Raw genomic sequence first — 22,551 nt, forward strand, 5'->3', positions numbered from 1 at the left:
CCGCTTCCTCTGGAGATAGTCCGTCAACTCGACAATGCTGTTTGTCATGGAGTGGTGGCTTTACGAAATTACGGCATGAAACAGCGTGCTATTGCACGGCAGTATGGCATCACTCAAGGTCAGGTGTCAAAGATCCTGAAACGAAATGCTCAGAGGGGTGTCCCTACTCCAATACCGAGCCCAGGACGTCCCCGCAGAACCACAAGGAGGGATGATCGCCAGCTGCACCGGTTAGTCTGCAATGGCCGCACCAAGTCAGCTAATCGGCTTAGGGCTGAGTGGCAGCAACTGACAAATGTGCCTGTATCCAGAAGGCGAGTCAACCAACGACTGGTTCAAGCAGGCTATCGTGCCAGGCGTCCCCTGAGAAAGCCACGCCTGACCAAACAACACCGCCAGCGCTGATTGCAGTGGCCGAGAGAGCACCGTCAATGGCAGCCAGGACACTGGAATCATGTGACCTTCAGTGACGAGTCTAGATTTCTGGTCTGTCGTCAAGATGGCCGCATCCGAGTGCGCAGACAAGTGCATGAAGCCTACAGCAAAGATTGTATAGTGCCAAGAGTCCAAGCTGGAGGTGGAGGGGTGACCATTTGGGCTGCTTTTCATGCAGGGGGAAAAACTGACCTGGTTGTTCTGAATGGAAACCTGAACCAGTTCAAGTACAGGGCCATTCTGGAAGAAACATTGCTTCCATTTGCTCGTGCAGCCTTTCGAGGAAACTTTGTCTTCCAAGATGACAATGCACGGCCTCATCGTGCTTGCATGATCCAACACTTTCTTGCTGACCGTGGTGTAGAGCATATGGAGTGGCCTGCCATGTCCCCGGATATGAATCCGATAGAGAACTTGTGGGCAGAATTAACGCGTCAAATCGACCACTTGGACCATCAGCCGACCTCTGTGCATGAATTGCAGCAGGCTATTGTCACTGCATGGCAAGCGATTCCTGTCCAAACCTGGGCAAATCTCGTGAACAGCATGCCTCAACGTGTACATGCTCTCCTGAATGCTCGTGGGGGTTACACGAAGTACTGAACTGTAATTTTACTGTCCGTAATCCCAGTCGTAATTTAACTTTTGTTTTTGTTTAAAAAAAATTTGGCTAATGTGCAAAATAAAGAGATACTACTGGAAAACGTACAGAAGTTTAACACAGTACTGTCCATGAATTGAGTTCGATATCAGTTTACATCACTTTCAAGGATCAATTTATTTGTTTCGAAATGTCAAATGTGGTTTTTGTTTCTTTTAAAGGTCACATTAACAAAATCTAGAATAATTTCAACCTAATTCCATTTAACTTTTGGTTCTAAGACATCTTGAAAAGTAAGTTCACCCCCAAAAAAAAAATTCCATATAAAATGCCAAGTCTGTGTATATATTGTTACGGTCCGCGGATAAGGATGTTGTTTGCCGAGCGAAGGCACCGCGGCCGAACAGTTGTTCCCCCACTAAACCCGATTCACCCAAACGTTGGCCGTATCGCGCCACCGCTATTCAATCGGGAAAAGACTAAGACGACGAATGCAAAGAGGAAGAAGAAGAAGACGTACAGAAGAGTAACGGGGTTTATTATTTTTTACACACACATAAGCAAAAAGAGCAGTCACGGGTATTTACAGCAGACATGAAAATGCAGGTGACACAGTGAAAATTACTAGCTTATACAGACGTAGTTACTACCCAGGACAGCATGAACAAAACAAACTCACGTACGCAAATGGGGAACTTGCAGGCAGGAATGGCTGGAAAGGATGAGCAGGTGGGATCACAGGGCACAGCGAGCAGGTCCACTCCGGGCGGGAAGCGGGGAGCCGGCAGCTCCTTGTAATCCGCTTTACAGCGCACGCCGGCAGCTCCTGGTATTCGGCTTTACAGCGCACGCCGGCAGGGTCACTCGCTGCCCCGTCAGGGCTTCACGCGGCTGGTTGAAACGGGGCTGGACTCATCTGCCGTATCTCTTTGCAACTCGTTCGTAAAAGTTCCTCTGCTTTCTCTTGGACCCTTTCTTTGTTGTGTACCTCTCCACGCAGCTCAGCTCGTATTCCCTTCCTCTCACTTCTCTCCAGCGCGGGACTGACACGCCCTCTCCCCCGTTTCGGTACCGCCCTCTCCCCGTGCTCTGTTTCGTGACCTTGTATGGTAATCCCACGGGCTTGTCTCCTTATTTGGGCATCGCGCCGACGGCACGCCCCTCGTGGCGAGCCACGGGCTTGTTTCCTTATTTGGGCATGGGGCTGCACAGCCCCGCCCTTCGTGGCGCGCCCTGGGCTTGCCTCTCCCTGGCGACCCCGCCCCTCCTGTTCAAACAGAGCACGGAGCACATATTCACGATAGCAGCGAATTGAAAGGGCGTGCACTCCACGCTTGTGAACTGCTTTACCCACAGATGGAGAGTTTGGCTGGGAAATGGAATTATTGAAGGGGAGCTATTCTTAATTGATTCGATGCAATGGAGTGTCATTCTAATGGAAGACAAGGCCTTACTCTAAAACACATAATAAGATATAAGCTACTGAACAAGGGTTTTATTGGGTGCTGCAATGTGGTGTTTATGGAATTAACTACCGAGACGCCCTTTTTATCTTTACACAACTCTGGAGGCAGGAGGGGCCATATCCAACCAATGTTACACAACAATTTGCCACTACAATACACACAATCAAAAAAATGCAATCCTCATATCCGCAACACTGCACCCTCCTCCTCTTAGGCACGTCCCGGGCCTACAACTTTTATTTAGTGTAACACGTAGGTGTAGTTCCCTCTACTTTTAACCTGACCCTGAGTGCGACAGTTTTAAAACATAAATAAATATGTCCCGCTGCTCCATTGCACCCTGCCTAACAGACTCACGCCCACAGCTAACCGAATTGCGGAATTGGTCTTCAAACTACACACTGACGGTGGGGAGCATTATTTACAGTTGACACTACTTTTATTTACAAGACTAACCCAGGACCTGTGATTGTTCTTTCTGGGGGGGAGACAGTCTGCTCTGCATCAATGCACCATGAAAGCACCCAAAACGCACCAACACACCCTCAAGCACCAATCGGTGCACTCACCACAGTTCATCAATGTTCAATGAATAAAAATAACCAAACAACCCCTAACCCTGCAGGTGGTCTCTTGCTCTTCGGCTCCCTCTGCTGGCTATTATTATTTGTTCTTCCAGTTGTTGTCATTTTCTCTCATTTTCTTACTGGCGGCCTATTTGCAATAAAGCGTGCCCAACGTGTCCATGTTTATTTATTTTATTTATGGCCCACAGGGCCGACTAGTGTGGTTCACCTGTGGGGCATCGGTGCCCTGTGGCCAAGGTCCGCCAGCAAGATTTCGGGCCCTCATGGCCGGTTCCAGCAGAGGGGCCATGCCCCAACCCATGGGGTCCATAAGTGGTGCTCGGCCACAGACATGTGGTCCATAATGTGGTGCATTGATGCAGACAGCTGGTTCTGGGAGTTCCGGGTGCACAATGGCCGACTCACGCACACTCCCCTCAGTGCCCAATGGCGCACAGGTCATGTGGGAGACAAAAGGGGGGAGAGACAGATGAGCAAGGGGTAAGGTCACAAGGGTACACATCAATAAGGCAATGCAAGGTGAAATGCGTACGGAGGGCGAAGTGAGAAAGTTCGTCCCTACCGTACGTCACCCCCCTGTCACCTACACTACCCTTGCCCTTACCCCATATGTACAAAAATCTACACATTTACAAATCCGTCGCTACTGTCACGTCTTCCCCATATTTCCCCTATACCAAATTTGTCTTCACAATCCCTCTACTTCAAAATTTGCCATCATCAATTCATCATCAATCCTCATAAGGGGGGAGAGATGGAACACAAGCACAATGTCACACCCACGTCATGATGCGTCTCACAATCCAAAACATTTGCACATAAAAAATAATCAAAACATGGCATGGTGTGGAGTACCTGTCACCTCAGGTGAGTGGATGCAGATGGTGCGAGGAGACTCCAATCCTAACTATCCTCTAAATGACTTTAACACACGTTACACTACCCGGTGTCTCTCCCTGCCAATCCATTGGCCAACTTACACTATGGGTTCTAAAAACCAATTCCCATTGACCAAACTGTGGTGCTTCTCAATTTGGGGTCTCACTCCCCCGATTCATCTCCCAGTGCCCTTGCACAATTTCTGGGCTGGGTCGTGTAGCTCTTCCAGCAGGTCTACCCACCTGCACACCTCCACCACTGCAGTTGCCACCCGAGCTTACCTAGCTCCTCACCCTAACCTAACTAACTGGGGAAGGCCCCTCCTGGCTCTGTCACCCCACTTGGTGCCCTCTGGCGCTGGGATACCCGGGTCCGTCCTCCGGATCCTCGGGCCCCATCCACAACAACTCTTCCGGCTCCCAGAGCCCACCTGCGGCCTCACCTGGCCGACATCCTCACAGTGGTGGAGTGCCCAAACCAACTACACACACTAACAGGCTACACGCCCAGCCATTTCCACAACCCAAATACCATTCTTTCACCTCGCACCACAGATGCCAATATCCAACCACAATTTACCTGTACCCTCTACCTGACACTTACACTACCCGCCCCGGGTATTCGTGATGGGGGTCCATCCTTCCCCCATTCACACCTTCGCACCATCCACTCCACTCCATCGTTTCCACCATACTCACTCCACGACCATCCATTCCAATACTCCATATATTCCACACTCCATGTATTCCACACAACCATTCTCCATTCACCTGTAGTTGCACATCTGTGCAATCATACCTGGTGCCACCTGCACCCTCCTTCTCCCTGGACCATTTGGTCAGTACAACTCATCACTATCACTCACTCAAACACTGCTCCACACACCTGTTCAGTTGCACACCTGTGCAATCACACCTGTTCCTTACACACTTTTCACAATACACTTCCGAATACACCTCCAACACTCACACGGCATCATCTAAACTACCTGTTGCCCTGCTACCTTAGTGCTCCCCGTCTTCCCTTTAAACTAAGCACATACCACGTCATTATCATCCACTCTAATCTACCTGCGTCCCCACTACAGGTGTCATTGTCACTACCTAACCTTAACATTCCCTTATGTCAATCTCTAGGGCCCTACACATTATCCAAACCCACTCGGGCTAGTTTTCACTGCCATAAACCCCATAAACCTAGTGCTCCTTTGCCCCCCCCCCCCCCCCCGCTGTGAGGGATGGTGGATTGGTCATCCCATCACATGGGGCATCTCTTACTATAAATTCTGCTCGTCCAATTTCCACAAATCAAAAATTTGCCAATCACTCTACCAATCCTTTGCCAATCATCAAATTTTTTTTTTTTTTTAATTTCGGGTCCAGACCACTATCCTCATCATTACAGTCTACTTACCAATGCCTCTCGGTGCGCCAATTCACTTCTACAGCCCGGCTTCGTAAAGCCGAGCAATGAATGCGGGTTTTTTGGTGCAGGCGGCTGGATGCGTCCGGCACTCGGTGCAGGGAAGGACGCTTACCCGGGCCGAGATCCCACGCACCACCTCGGCACGGAGCCATCCCATGGCCCGATCTCGACCTGCTGGAACGTCTCAAGAAAAAGGGGTCGCCATGACGACCCTTCCTATCGGGCTGCCCGTTCCGCCTAGCGGAGCACGGACGCGGCCGTTCCAAATGCGGCCCAGCGTGGATCACGTACGGCGGTCCTTTCGAACCCGCCGTGGTTCGGATCCCCGCTGGTCCTCGCGGCACGCGAAGCTGCCCGACGCGCACCGAGGGCCCGATTCGGGTAAATGTCGTTCTAACCGCTACCCCGGTCACCGTCGATGCCTCACCTGCATGCTTACACGCATACGCTACCCCTTTCACCCTCACTGAGCTCGATGCTCCAACGCCGCCCGTACACCCCGCATACTTCGTTATTGCACTCGTTCTTTCGCTCACAGACTTGGTCACACACCTGACCACCGAACACCTTGGCACACACTCGTCGTTCGCACACCTCACCAACACACCTCTTCGCGCCCCCTCCTCGGTCACCTCCTCTGTGACAATCACAGGTGTGCTCTCACTCGCACACCCAACCACGTGCCTCACTACCAACTCAAGTGTGCATTCCCACACACGCTCTACCATTCCAGGTGTGCATCCTTCCATTCCAGGTGTACATCCTCTCTCACCTGTCACAACCAACTCACGTTCCGTGTCACTCTCACTACTTTCACCACCACGCTTGACAACGTACTCACCCTTACTCTCGACAGCGCACTCTTTCGTCATGCACCTGTCCGTTACACACCTTTCTCGCGCACACTCTTGCGCACACTCTCCCGTTACACCCTCTGTAACACTCACCACAGGTGTGCATTCTTCCTTACTTTTGACAGCGCACTCTTTCCCCATGCACCCGTCCGTTACACACCTTTCTCGCGCACACTCTCTCGTTACTTCCTCCGTAACACTCACCACACCGCGCTTCCATGTGCTCCCTCGCACACGTGCTACGACCAACTCACTCTCGACAGCACACTCACTCCTTGGCGTGCACTTTTTCCTCACACACCCCAGAGTCGGACATTCTCGCACACCTCCTCCTGCGCACACCGTACCTGTCGCACACTTCACCAACGGCCTCTCACGAACACCCGGATCCAAATCAACCCCCAAGCCGATTGAAGCTCCCCTCACATCATGTACATTTCCTCGTATATCGCCACTCACCTTGGCACCTCATCTCCGCACCTCCTGCCACCTGCAAACTCTTTATTTGGTTAGTGAGCACACCATCACGATTTGAGCACCGACCTTGTAGATATTCCATCACTTCCTCCCTTATCTCCCTCTTAGTTTCTGTCCGTCCCTTCTTAATTTCACTCACCTCTTCTTCCACTTCCTCGAATTTTTGCTTCACCTCTTTTATTTCCCGGTGCGTCTCCTCAAGTTCGTCCTCTAAGGCTATTTTGACCGTCTCTATGTGCGTCCTCACCTCTCGGTCCTTCGTCTCCATTACTTCTGTCACCTCTTCCAACCTCGTTGTCAGTCCCTCACGTACCATCTGACATTGCCTCTGTGTCGCTATTAAGTCATTTTTAATATCGTTTTGTGTCGCTTTTAACCCTCCTAGTACTGCATGTTCCTTTGAACCTGCTCCGTTAGTTCTTTTTGTCCCTCTGTCAGCTGTTCCACCTCCTCCGTCAGGTCTTCTATTCCCCCCTGTAACCTAGCCGTTCCATTTCTCACCTCTTTCTCTATACGCTTTTCACCTCGCTTTACCTCCTCGCGTACCCCCGAGACCTCCTCACTTACACCTCGTCGTATCTCCTCTTTCATCTCCTCCCTCTCTTTTGTAGATGCCGCCCTCATCTGTCCCAATTCATCCCTGAGCATCCAATTTGGTTTCTACCCCGATTTTCACCTCCTCTATCTGGTTCCCCATCTGTTCGATTTCCCGGGCGGATTGCTCCCCTATTGCCCGCAATTTGTCTTCCATCCTATTTTCTAGCCCCATTAACCCATTTTTCACCTCTTTTATCCCGTTGTCTAACCCCTCAAATTTGTTGTCTAACTTCTCACCGGTATCCCTCGCTTCGTCCCTCATTACCCCCAATTGCTCACTCCGAGCCCTCGCTTCGTCCCTCATTACCCCCAATTGCTCACTCCGAGCCCTCGCTTCATCCCTCATTACCCCCAATTGCTCACTCCGAGCCCTCGCTTCATCCCTCATTACCCCCAATTGCTCATTCTGAGCCTCCATCCGGTTCCCCAATTGCTGACTATTAGCCCTCATTTCGTCCCTCATTTTGTCCATAAGGGCCCTGATTTGTAGCAACAAAAGGTCCGAATCCAACGGCGGCGCTGCTACGGTCACGGGCGCGGTTAAATTTGGTGCCGCTACACCCACGTGAGCGAGGACGCCATTTTGTGCGCCTGATACCCCCTCAACCACATCCTCCATATACATTTCCCCGAGGTCCTGGGTCGATTCCACCCCGTTTATCTCTCCCACCGGCATCCCGTCGCCTTGACCAGCCTTGGCGCGATTTCAAAATTCGGGTTTTTCTTTAAAAACAAAACAATTTCCAGCAGCTTGTAATTTTGAGCGCGTTAAGCACGCTTCGGGTCCGATCCGACACTCCTGACACCAATTGTTACGGTCCGCGGATAAGGATGTTGTTTGCCGAGCGAAGGCACCGCGGCCGAACAGTTGTTCCCCCACTAAACCCGATTCACCCAAACGTTGGCCGTATCGCGCCACCACTATTCAATCGGGAAAAGACTAAGACGACGAATGCAAAGAGGAAGAAGAAGAAGACGTACAGAAGAGTAACGGGGTTTATTATTTTTTACACACACATAAGCAAAAAGAGCAGTCACGGGTATTTACAGCGGACATGAAAACGCAGGTGACACAGTGAAAATTACTAGCTTATACAGACTTAGTTACTACCCAGGACAGCACGAACAAAACAAACTCACGTACGCAAATGGGGAACTTGCAGGCAGGAATGGCTGGAAAGGATGAGCAGGTGGGATCACAGGGCACAGCGAGCAGGTCCACTCCGGGCGGGAAGCGGGGAGCCGGCAGCTCCTTGTAATCCGCTTTACAGCGCACGCCGGCAGCTCCTGGTATTCGGCTTTACAGCGCACGCCGGCAGGGTCACTCGCTGCCCCGTCAGGGCTTCACGTGGCTGGTTGAAACGGGGCTGGACTCATCTGCCGTATCTCTTTGCAACTCGTTCGTAAAAGTTCCTCTGCTTTCTCTTGGACCCTTTCTTTGTCGTGTACCTCTCCACGCAGCTCAGCTCGTATTCCCTTCCTCTCACTTCTCTCCAGCGTGGGACTGACACGCCCTCTCCCCCGTTTCGGTACCGCCCTCCCCCCGTGCTCTGTTTCGTGACCTTGTATGGTAATCCCACGGGCTTGTCTCCTTATTTGGGCATCGCGCCGACGGCACGCCCCTCGTGGCGAGCCACGGGCTTGTTTCCTTATTTGGGCATGGGGCTGCACAGCCCCGCCCTTCGTGGCGCGCCCTGGGCTTGCCTCTCCCTGGCGACCCCGCCCCTCCTGTTCAAACAGAGCACGGAGCACATATTCACTATAGCAGCGAATTGAGAGGGCGTGCACCCCACGCTTGTGAACTGCTTTACCCACAGATGGAGAGTTTGGCTGGGAAATGGAATTATTGAAGGGGAGCTATTCTTAATTGATTCGATGCAATGGAGTGTCATTCTAATGGAAGACAAGGCCTTACTCTAAAACACATAATAAGATATAAGCTACTGAACAAGGGTTTTATCGGGTCCTGCAATGTGGTGTTTATGGAATTAACTACCGAGACGCCCTTTTTATCTTTACACAACTCTGGAGGCAGGAGGGGCCATATCCAACCAATGTTACACAACAATTTGCCACTACAATACACACAATCAAAAAAATGCAATCCTCATATCCGCAACAATATATATATATATATATATATATATATATATATATATATATATATATATATATATATATATATATATATATATATATACAATGGAACCTTGACTTACGAGTGCACCAACTTACGAGTTTTCCGAGATACGAGCCGTCGCTCGGGCGGTTTATTGCTTTGAGATGCGAGCCGAGATCTGAGTTACGAGCTTACGCCACCCGCCACCAGGTGGGTTCCGGTCACGTGGTTATCTTGCCGTGCAAGTATCTCTGCCGTATATCGCTGCTGTTTTGTTTTCGCATTTTGGTTATTTTGGAGCTTACGCCACCCGCCACCAGGTGGGTTCCGGTCACGTGGTTATCTTGCCGTGCAAGTATCTCTGCCGTATATCGCTGCTGTTTTGTTTTCGCATTTTGGTTATTTTGGAGCTTACGCCACCCGCCACCAGGTGGGTTCCGGTCACGTGGTTATCTTGCCGTGCAAGTATCTCTGCCGTATATCGCTGCTGTTTTGTTTTCGCATTTTGGTTATTTTGGAGCTTACGCCACCCCCCACCAGGTGGGTTCCGGTCACGTGGTTATCTTGCCGTGCAAGTATCTCTGCCGTATATCGCTGCTGTTTTGTTTTCGCATTTTGGTTATTTTGGAAAATTTCTTAGTTTTAACCATGGGTCCTAAGAAATTGAGTGCCAAGGGCAGTGCTGAGAAGAAGAAGAGGATGATGTGTTTGGCTATAAAACACGCAATCGTCGAAAAACATGAGCGAGGTGTGCGTGTTGTCGACTTGGTGAGGCGGATGTGAAGGCAGCTGAAGATTTTATTTTAACTTTTGCCGAACTGATAGAAGCCGAACGATACATCCCCCAGCAAATCTTCAACTGTGACGAGACAGGGCTCTTCTGGAAAAAGATGCCGAGGAGGACGTATATAACGGCAGAGGAGAAGAGCATGCCAGGCCACAACTTGTTCAGACTGCCGGCGATAGCTCGCCTTCTCTTTGTGGAAAACACGGTGAGATCCTTAACATCCAACAACTAATGGGACGCAAACGGGGCACCCCGTTTAGCGGTACACACATTGATGAATCACCCTGCCTGTGAAACACCCATGACAGGTTATAGCTGGGTCGGGATTCAAACCCAGGCTGGACAGTTTAGAGTCAAGTGTGCGTACCTCCAGTCCAGGCCATCCTGCCAACTTGTATGCTGCATACAGGTGAAATATAAAGCGCGAGATATTTTTATATATACTGTATATTAAAAAAAAAATTGGTGTGGTTTTTGGCGGGCTGGAACGGATTAATAGCATTTCAATGCATTTTAATGGGGAAATTTGATTTGAGAAACGAGCAAATTGAGTTACGAGCTCGGTCACAGAACGAATTAAACTCGTAAGTCAAGGTTCCACTATATATATATATATATATATATATGTATATATATATATATATATATATATATATATATATATATATATATATATATATATATATATATATATATATATATATATATATATATATATATATATATATATATATATATATATATAGTCGTGTGTCTTCCCTGTAGTGAACACAGCAGGGTGACAAGGATGACCAAACAACCTTTAACTCCAAGGCGTTCAATCCAATGGCAGACCTTCGTTACACGTGAGGTAAGGGAGGATGACGAACTTACCTGGATGGCTTCCACCCGACATCTTCGCACCTGGATAATCAATTAACTCAAACCAACACAGAATTAAAATGTACAAAAATACCGGCTTTATTGAAGACTGCCGGTAACAAACAAGGCACAATAAAAAAAAACTATGATTCCTAACCGGGACGTCCACAAACAGACAAGGGGGAAAATAACTGGAAAATAAATGTTATTTTTGTGGGCACTTAGCTCTGAGCTGCTCTTGAACCTCATCAGGAAGCGTCCAAATCCCACCCCTCCCCTCCCCCCCTGCCCCCGTGTCCTTGGCGGGAACAGCACGCTTTGCCGCGCAGCTCACGAGCAGGAACCAGGCCTCCGTGCACAGTTCGCTCCTATGGTCGTCGAGCACGAAGTCAGCAGGCCGCGCCCATTCCACTCGCCCCTGTCGATCTTGTTCACCAACAACGATGTGCCAAGCAAAAGAAAAATGCGGCCATGCCTTCAATCGGAACCCCGCACCAAGAGAGCATGCAAATGCGCCCGCCTTCCACGAACACCTCCAAGTTCAGCTCAAGAGGCACTGTATCTGTGACTGCTCTTTATGAACTCCAGAGGCCGAGAGAGAAAAGCCACGAGAAACCAAAATGTCGGGGAGACGACCGCTTGCCACCAAACCCAGAAGATGAGAGGAAGTCAGGAGGACAAAATGTCGGTGAGAGCGCTCTTTTATAATCAAGGCTCTGACATCATCCGTGCCTGCTCCACCAATCCCATAGTCCCATCTTAGCAGTCCTTGCACCAATCAATCCCAGACCAATCACTGCTCTTCGGGGCGTGGCCTCCCGGACCTGCCTGCTTGTGTTGCGATGTGACGGCTGTGGCACCAGCGGTAGTTGAATGTCCTTGTTCCGGTCGCTTTTATTTAGTGTTATAAATGCACGATTTTCTGGCTATGTGTGTGTGTTGCTGGTGTCATATGGAACAGAGGAAAAAAAACAGAGGCCATTGCATACAGGGGATTAATTACCCATAATCCCTAACTAATTAACATAACCCCACCCCTTGTGATGGGAACGAAGATACGCTCTTACATGACATATGGTCTACCGGATCCCTACTTATGATACATGGGGTTTCTTCTTCTTCACGACAGTCAGAGCACACTACCTATGCAAATCTACCTGGACTAAGGTATTGCCTACCCCCCACAAACGTAACTATATGCATATAAATATGATCAAAATGTTCTAATTGCTCAAAAGCACCATTTTACCTATTAAAGGTGAGCAATATCATTTGGTGATTTACTTGTCGTGCAGCAACATTTTTGATTATATACCACCATTTTGCCTTTGCACTTCATTCACAGGGACTGCGATTAATGGCGTCGCAGTTCAAAGTGCTGGAAGCCTTTTCTGGCTTCCACACTGATTGTGCCGAGTTCACTTCAGTTCAAGCGTTGCGCCTTTTCAAGTTCCGTGTGAAGGCGACGAATTGTGTTTGAGCAAGGTGCTTGTTCAAAAGATGCTTTGAAGCTGCCTGTTGTGCTGTCTCTCTCTCTCTGTTCTGTACATAGACAACCTTTAGTCCCAATGAACTTCTTTTTTTCCCACCAGATTCTCTTTAGAATGTGACCTCAGACGTGACAATCACTGCTCACCAACTGGCAAAGCGTCATCATTTTGTCGGAGCACACTACATGTCCTGCACTCTTTATTGCTCTCTCAAAAGCAGAAAGCATCTGACAATGGCTTGAGGCTATGCCTTTGTGGATGACACGCTCTTTGGGATTTTGAAATACCCAACTCATTCCAACTCAAATCCATTCGGTGATGACAACATGCTATGCTTGGCAACACAAAGCGGGCGATCCATCATAAATGTGCGGTCCTCGAGTGCCAACCTTATTACAGCAATACAGTATAAATAAATAAATAAATAAATAAAACACAAGATTTTCTCATCAAAGCCAAACTTGCAATACAAGAAAAGAAAAAAAAAAAGGAAGAATAAAACTCCCTGTTTATTTGTGTGTGGATGTAACATCTAACACATACGATATATATTGTAAACATTTTTTTTTTCATTTCAGCATTACTAAGCGAGATGGTCAACTGCAGGAAGATGGCCTGACAGGATAAGCTCAGCAATGTCACATTCACTTCGACCCGTCTAGACTGGGTTCGATTCCAGATTTGACAATAAACTGTCATCCTGCTATTTTGCAGGATGCTGCATCATCAAGTGCACAATCTGCACGAGGATGGTGCGCCAAGCCAGTCACATCTGCCTACATTGACTGCTGGTGGGCGTAAAGGATCCCATGACTGCTGTCAGTGTCTGTCGCAAAAAATAGGTCATTGTTATAATGGTAATCCATCATCATCATGGAGTTGGTGCTACTGATGCAGTTCCTAGGTTCACCGACTCAGGAAATTATGGCAGGAATTTGTAATTTGGCCAGGGTTCCGACGATAGTTCGCGTACTCTTCGAGAAGGACACCATGGGATCATTTAACGTCCACCAACTAATGCCGGCAGATTGGATGCCCGTTTAACATCCATGTGAGAGACGGCACACACATTGATGAATTGCCCTGCCTTGTGGAATACCAGGATGACAATTTAATGCCGAGCCAAGATTTCAACCCAGGCTAGACAGCTTAGAGGCAGGTGTGCATACCTCTAGGAGTATAAAGCCGAGGCCACCCTGCCAACTCCGTTATAATAGATACAAATGGAATTTGAGGGCTACAATTGATGCAGGCAGCTACATTTATATGCAATACGTGTTCGACACTAACAGGTGATAAAAAATAAATGAGGATTACGAGAAGGTAACTTTGGTGCAAATCAGCAGGTAGCCAGTGACAACGTTAATTTGCATCTTAATGACCATGTCAGACATTCAAACGCAAGAAATATTGCTCTAAACGGGAGTACGCGGAAAGAACGATTTATGTATTGATGTCTGAAGCACATAAAAATCTATTTGCGATGAGATTCGCTAAATAGACGGTTGAGCAAAATTTATGGTCGCGGGCCAGCATTTAAAGTGCAGAAGTAAGACCATTGCTCTGCAGATCCAAAATGAAGATAAAGAAAGATGTATTTCTGAGCTGAAATGTAAGAAAACGGAAAAACTGACAAAAGCTGGAAAAAAAATCCTCAAAACAATCATCCAAACCAAAATCTGTCAATTGGTTATTTTCAATTCTGTTCATTTATATATTGGTATTCTATTGGTTTCCTACTGGTCCCAATGACCAATGGGTATCCTCCTGGTTCCAGTTTCCCCTTATGTCTTATGGGTCCCCTTGTCTTATGGGTATCCTGATTCCAGTTTTCCCTCCTGGTCCCATTGACCTACTGTTTTTTTGTTGGTATTTCTACTGGTCCCTATGACCTATGGGTATCCTCCTGGTTCCAGTTTCTCCTATTGGTCCCATTGACCTACTTGTTTTTTAAATTGGTATTTCCAACTTGTCCCAATGACCTATGGGTATCCTGGATCCAGTTTGCCTTCCTGCTCCCATTGACCTACTGGTTTTTTACGGTGTAGCCCATCGGGCAGAGCCATCTAGAAGTGTTTGTCTGTATGTATGTATGTATGTATGTATGTATGTATGTATGTATGCATGTATGTATGTATTTTTTTTTTGGTTTTTTTTTTGTATACTGAATCGAGGCTCGTGAAAGAGCTAACATTTATTTCACAAACAAATCAACCAGACAAACAAAAATATACAAAAAGAGGGAGCGGAAGACAAGATGGGGAGAGAAGGGGAAGCACACAACCACAACATTTGAGAGCAGGGAGAAGTGTGGGAGGGAGAGGGCTTGGGGGGAGGAGGCGTGGGAAGGGGGGGGGGGGTGGGAGAGGTATAAAACACAAGGGGACCGAAATTAGCGGGGGTAGAAAAGATCAAGGTTTTGGATGGGGGAGGATAAGAGATGGTGGTGAACAGCTGTTTTAAAGACCTGGAGGGTGGAGTGGGATTGAAGAGAGTGAGGGAGTTTGTTCCAGAGGCGGGAGAAAAGAGGAATGAAGGAGTGAAGGTGAGCAGAAAGTCTTGATTTTGGCAATTTAACCATAAGAGAATTGCAGGCAGATCTTGTGCGACCTGTAGGAATATTTGGGGGACAGAGCCCAGAGAGAGCTGGGGGGGCAAGGCCAGAGAGGAGTCGGTAGAAGACGGAAAGACCACCAACCTGCCTGCGGTGAGTGAGGGAAAGGCCCTTGGAGTTAGCTTTATCGCGGGAGATTCCAATGATTCTGAACGCTTTGGTTTCAACAGCGTGAAGACGAGCTAGATGTGAGGCAGGAGCACCAGACCAGAGGGGAGAGCAGTATTCCATAGAGCTGCGGATGAAAGCCTTGTATGTGGTGAGGAGCTCAGGTGTGCCAAGGAAGGACTTCGCACGACGGAGGATGCCCAGTCGGCGACTGGCTTTGGAGGCCAGATTTGAAATGTGGTTTTCCCAGGAAAGATCATGGCAAATGGTGAGACCCAAAAGCTTGAGTGACAGAACTTCTTGGAGAGGATTATTCAGAAAGTGGATGGGAGGGTTGTCCAGTCGGTCTTTTCGGAGAGACATCATAAGAGTGTGAGATTTATCAGGATTGAAAGACATATTCCATTTGTTTGCCCAGTCTGTGATTTTGTCCAGGTCTGCAGAGAGTGAGGGGGCTGCAGACTGCCGATCTGAGGGATGAGGAATGGAGCGACAGAGAGTAGAGTCATCAGCAAAGAGATAGAGAGGATTTTCAAGAGAGTCAGAGAGAACATTGATGAATGAATGAATATGAATGATCGGTTTTAAGGCCACTTTTCCCCGCTAGAGCGGGGGTTAGCCTTGCGGGCCCCATGACAATCATGGTTCCCTGTTTGAGGCAATGTTTTTATGGCCGGATGCCCTTCCTGACGCCAACCCTTGGTCACGCTCTTACGATGCGCAGGGAAGAGAGATCATTGATGAAGACCAGAAAAAGCACAGGGCCCAGAACACTACCTTGGGGAACTCCAGCCTGAACAGGAAGAGGAGATGAGAGAAACCCATTCAGGGCCACACGTTGACTACGACCAGAGAGGAAGTCCGCCAGCCATGCGTGGAGATTTCCGTGGATACCAAAGGAGGAGAGTTTGGTGAGCAGAGCAGGGTGCCAGACCGTATCGAAGGCACGTGAAATGTCAAGGGAGACAGCTCTAATTTCCTCTTTGGCGTTGAGGACCTCCATCCATTGTTGAGAAAGCAGAAGCAGCATGTCCAGAGTAGAGTGACCAGGTCTGAAACCAAATTGATGATCAGAGATCAAGCCATTGGAGAAGAGGAAAGATTTCATATCTGATGCAATGACGGATTCCATGACTTTGCTGATAATTGGGAGAAGGCTGATTGGTCTGTAGTTGCTAGGATCTGTTTTTGCACCTTTTTGTGCAAAGCGGTGATGTTGTCTGATTTCCAAGCAGATGGCAGATGACCTTGAGCAAAAGAGAGGGTGAAGAGAACAGAAAGAGGGAGTGAAAGAGCGGAAGAACATGATTTTAGGAACCGTGGGCTGATGCCGTCAGGACCAGTTGCAGAATCAGAGTCGAGGGTTGACAGAAACTTTTCCACCTTGTCAGGAGGAAAGGACACAGAGTCCAGGAGCAGCTGGGTACGACTGGGTACGGTGGGTACAGAGAGGGATGGGTTTGGGACACAAGATTTAGAGGCAAACACACAGTTGAGGCATTCAGCTTTTTCACGTGCGGAGTCAGCCGTTAAGCCGTTTGAGGTGAGGGAGGGGATGGAGGGGGAACAAACACCAGAAACAGATTTGACCAGATGCCACCAGGATTTGGAAGAGGGAGACAGATAAGAGAGTTCGGTCTTGAGAACGGTGAGATATTGTTTCCTGGCTCCCCTGAGGGTGGACACACACTTGTTTCGGGCTTTGTGAAAGGAAATGAGATTTCCTTCCGTTTGATTTGCTTTCCAGGAGACGAAAGCAAGTTGTTTCAGGGCAACAGCCTCACCACAAGATTCCGTGTACCATGGACGGGAGGAAGGGTATGACAACTGAAGACGAGATGGGATAAATCTGTGCATGAGAGAGAGCAATTTACTTTGAAAGAATTCCCAGGATGAGTTGATGTCAGAGGCGGTAGAGATGGGAGACCAGTCCAGATGATTGATGGCTGCTTGAAGACCGTGCCAGTTGGCCTGAGTGAAATGCCAGACTCGTCGACGCTGAGGAGGCTCTCTGAGAATGGTCAGAGAGATGTCCACTTTGACAAGCACATGATCAGATGAGCCGATTGGAGCAGAAGAAGAGCAGCAGACATTTTCAGGGAAGTTAGTCATAACCAAGTCCAGAAGAGAAGATGCTCCGTTTACTGAGATCCGGGTCGGGAAATTGACAGATTGTGTCAGTCCCAGTGAGTCGCAGAAGTCCTTTGCTGAAGAGCCATGGCTGGTGAGAGAGGTACCCACACCCAGCCAACTGGCATGGTGACAATTGAAATCACCACATATGAGGAAGAGAGAGTTGGGATGGGTAGATAGAAGTTGGTCCATATTATCAGACAGTGAGATGTAGATGGAGTCATCACTGTTTGGTGGACGGTACAACACACATATGAACAAAAGGTGGGAGCGAAGGGGAAGCCGTAGCCAAAGGTATTCCTGGGGGTGAGGTGGAGAGAGGGCAGTGGAGGGCGAGTGAGGAAGAGAGTTTTTTATAAAGATAGCAACCCCACCTCCAGGACGAGGCTCAGGTCTATCATACCGGAGGAGGGAGTAACCTGGGAGAGATCCCAAGGCATCAGAGACATCATGAAGGAGGAAAGTTTCTGTTAAGCAGATCACATCTGGTTTGTCAGAAGCAACCTGTATGGAGAGATCAGTCAAGTTTGAGCGAAGGCCCCGGATGTTTGAGGTCCATACTGTTAAAGAAGAGGCAGGGGGAGCATCAGGTACAGAACAGGGGGGGGGGGGGGGGGAGGGGTAGGGCAAGATGTGGAAGAGGAGGAAGAGGTAGGGAGAGCTGTTGAAGTTGTGTCAGAGATTTCAGAATAGCTTGGAGAAAGGGAAGAATGGGGTGGACAAAAGGTTTGATGGAGATTGGGTGAGGCACAGTGAGGTGTTATTTGAGGAGGGGGAAGAGCGAGGCAGAAGGTTGGGGGAGATGAAGGTGAAAGTTGGAAGGGGGAAGAAGCAGGGATGATGCTTTGAGGAGGAGGGGTGAGAGGGGAGGAGCGAGGGAGAGTCTCGGAGGGGAGGGGTGTGGGGGGAGTTTAGGAGGGAGGGGAGGGAAGGGGCAAGGGGGGAGATTTGAAAGGGATGGGTGATGGGGAGGATTTGGAGGGGAGGGGGGATGGGGAAGTTTTGGAGGGGAGGGGGGATGGGGAAGTTTTGGAGGGAAGGGGGGATGAGGAAGATTTGGAGGGGAGGGGTGAGATTGGATTTTGAAAAGTGTACGATTCATGGGAAACGAAAAAATTTTGCAAAACGAGTTTGAGACCTTTGAGTCAAAAATACGTTTGAGGACGCTGAAGGAGGGGTGGAGTTCTGGAGAGTTTAGGGAATGTAGAAAAGAGGAACTGTAAGAGATGGTACTATTTTTTTTTTTGGAATGAATAGATTTGGTGAGCAAGATGAAAGCATCCTTTTGTAGGAGAAGAAGAAAATGGTGTTATAATATATGAGAGAAAATAGTTGTTCAGGGGAGAGATTATACATTTCTAACCACGTGATCGCGTGATCGCGAACAACGTGAACGAAGAACGAACGAACAAATAAGAACAACAAATAAACGAATAAGACCTGAGAAGGAATTTTTTTTTTTTTTTTTTTTCTTTTCTTGAGTAGAGATATTAAACAAGGAGGTTTGGGGTGAACGACTGGGACGAAAACAGAGAACGAAAATAATTGCAGCGCATTCGACGAACCGCTGAGAGAAAAACAAAACCACAAGGTTGGAGACGGTACAGTAGCCTAAGCCTACGAGTACTAGGCCTCAGAATACTCGATACGCATTAACCGACGATTGTGTATACATGTACGAAAAATTAGCACCGAAAATTTTCCTAAAGATACGCTATAGGTACACACACCGAAAGATATAGTCAGGTTCACTATGTTTTTTCGTTCAAAATTTTGGTAGATTAGCAAAACTATACATTTTTGGAATATTCAGAGCATGAGGAATCCAAAAATTAATGTTGGCATTTGCGTAGACACCTTTGCGAAAATGACACTCAGGACAGTGATGAAGATCTGTAAAAGCATATTCCTGAACGGTATAGACCTCGTAGATCCTGTGTATAGGACTTATAGTTCAATCTGATACTAACAAGGCTGCTTTCTTGCTTTATAAACCCATACCTATAACTTCAAAGGACTTGCAATATCATGTATTATGTAATACAGTTATATCACAAATATAAAGACAATGGTTTTCAATTACCTTTGTTTGTTGCTTTTCTATAATCCTGAGCACTATTTTGAGGCCTTTATTGGATTCCTTGACCCAGAAAACATAGGATTAGCATATTTAATTAAGTTTCTAGGTTGACTAGAAGCCGAGATCGCGCAAAATATGTATTTTATGGCGGCCATTTTCAAAATCCAAAATGGCGGCCATGCAGGTGTCTGTGCAAATGCCAACATTGATTTTCAGGTTCTCCATGCTCTGAATATTCCAAAAATGTATAGTTTTGCTAATCTACCAAAATTTTGAACGAAATTATATTTGTTAACATAGTGAACCTGACTAATAGATACAGTCGCGACAAAAACACAATTGTGAAAGATTACTTAGCTTCGAAAGCGTGAGCGCATGGAACAGCTTCGAAAAGACGTTACCTCGCCGTGATCTCGCGAGATCTCCGTATGTATGAAAATCCCCTCAAACGTTTACCAATCAGAGCTGAGAATCTGGTCACATGACAGGGTGATGTGATTACGTCTGATGTCATTACGGCGGTGCTGCAGCTGACTCTCCACGTACCGCCATTTTGATTTATATGCCGTTCATGCCGAACATATCATCGAACCTGTCATATATCACAATCGCCATTACATGCTCTACCTTTATGTTTTTCATTCAGTGTGAAACACAAACAAACCGATTGTTAAAATGACCATGAAATATCGAAAGCATCAGCATATGGCTCTTCCAACAATACGGTACGTGTCGGCCTTAGGCGTTTTGACTCACCGTCTGCTTCGGACAAATTAAGCCCAGGTTTCTTAATACAGTGGTATCGTTTCAGTAGTATCGTTTTCATAATAATAATAATATTATAGTAAATATATCCATAACACTTTAATCCCAGTGTTGTGAATTGAAAGTGGATGATTGATGCGGTGTAACCACGGAAGTAAGGAATTCACCTCGGGTTTTTAAAAAATAATATCATTTTCGTAATAATAACGTAACGTTATTATTATAGTAAATGTAATCATAACACTCATCCCTTTGTAGTGACTGCAACGTTACTGGAGGTTAAATATATACACAAAGAATTAAGTTAAGCACCCCTACACAACGAATTAAGGTAAGCACCCCCTAATATATATTCTTTGTGTATATGTATACATTGGCATATATTCTAAGGTATGTGAGATCAAATAATGATTGGTATGACAATAACCTGCCACAGCAACGCATACGACGGCTTACAGGGTCTATGAGACGTAGGGTTGAGTCAGTGATCCGATCACGTGGGTCCTACACACGTTATTGACGCAAAGATCGCTAGAGGTCTTCTCAGAACAATGACTGTACGTTAGAAAACATAAACGTCATCCACACTGTCCGTGATGGACCTATAGCTCCATACTTAAATTGAGGTGAAAATATGCCTAAAATTCCCAAAAATTTTCACCTTAAATTATTCAGAATAAAATATTGAAAACGGCATGATTGTTATGTTTTTATGTGACCATAATATCACTTCTCCAGAAAATATAGCAATATCATGGGTATATTACACTGTTTTGACGACAACAAACTTGTAATGTGCGAGGTTGTAAAAAAACGGGGGGGGTGCTTAACTTAATTCTTTGTGTATATATATCTCATATATATTAAAGTACCGGCAGTTTTGTGTCCGGCCGTCATGCTACGTCATTACGTATATGATGTCATTACGGCGTAAACACCCGCTCACTTCGAGAGTGGCAGGAAAGGTCATTCCTCTTTGGGGTATATAGATTACAGTTGATCTATGGTCGGGTCTCAAGTACATTGGGTGTTTTGAAGGAGCTGCGCTCCAACGCGAGTCGAAAGAATTGACGCGACCAAAGACGGAATTCGTCCGAGTTGCTTTATTGAAACAAAAAAACTCAGGTATTCTGACCAAAAGCCCGTTTATCGGGCAGCAATATATATACACATTTATGTCGGGAAGTTTGCCCGGCAAAAGCTATACCGGGTGTCAAGGGCGAGCCTTGGAAAGGCGAGTCTGGACCTGCCCGGGCGTGTTTGGCTGCGGCCTGGCAAGTCGAGGCTGGGCGTGCCCGGGCGCTCTGGACGAGCACTGGAAAGGCGAGAGCGGGCATGCCCGGACGCTCTGGGCGAGCCCTGGAAAGGCGATAGCGGGCATGCCCGGACGCTCTGGGCGAGCCCTGGAAAGGCGATAGCGGGCATGCCCGGACGCTCTGGGCGAGCCCTGGAAAAGCGATAGCGGGCATGCCCGGACGCTCTGGGCGAGCCCTGGAAAGGCGAGAGCGGGCATGCCCGGGAAAGACGAGACCGGGCGTGCCCGGGAGGTTCGGGCGTGCCCGGGAACAGTGAGTCCGGGCATGCCCGGGAGAGGCGCGTCTGGCCGTGTTCTGGCCGGTGCAAGGCGATTGTGTGCATCCAGCGGTAACCGCGACACACGCCCCTCCAGAATCGACCTGCACCGGCAAGGTCAATTTAAGGGGGGTCCGGATGACCCGGCCGAAGCGACCCCTGGAGGGTCGTGGGGAGGGGTCCGACGTGGTGGTGGGTTGTCGAGCGGGGGGAACTGTGGACGGGGGGCGGCCTCGCCGCGGAGGAAGGGCCAACCGTGGTGGTCGGTCGACGTCCATGTGCGCCGGTTTGAGGCGGTCCACAGAGATCCGGTCCGACCGGCCACCAACGTCGACGACAAAGGACTTGTCGCCCCGTCGCAGGACCCAGAAGGGCCTGTCGTACGGCGACCGGAGTGGCCCCCGGTGCGCGTCATGATGCACAAAGACGTACTCCGCTGTGCGATGCGCCGGGGGGACGTAGGACTGGGGGCCACCGTGGCGGGACGTTGGCACGCGGGCAAATCGGCGGGCGGCCTCCTGGAGGTCCGAGCGCTGGTGTGCGGCGGACCAGGGACTGGTAGCGTCGGGCACGAACTCGCCCGGGACGCGGAGCGGCTGGCCGGACGAGCTCGGCGGCGAACGCCCGGAGGTCCTCCTTGGGGGCCGTGCGGAGGCCCAAAAGGACCCACGGCAGCCGGTCGGTCCAACCGTCGTCCTGAA

The sequence above is a fragment of the Myxine glutinosa genome, chromosome 6, assembly GCF_964187855.1.
Source record: "Myxine glutinosa chromosome 6, kmMyxGlut1.1, whole genome shotgun sequence".
Classification (NCBI taxonomy): domain Eukaryota; kingdom Metazoa; phylum Chordata; class Myxini; order Myxiniformes; family Myxinidae; genus Myxine; species Myxine glutinosa.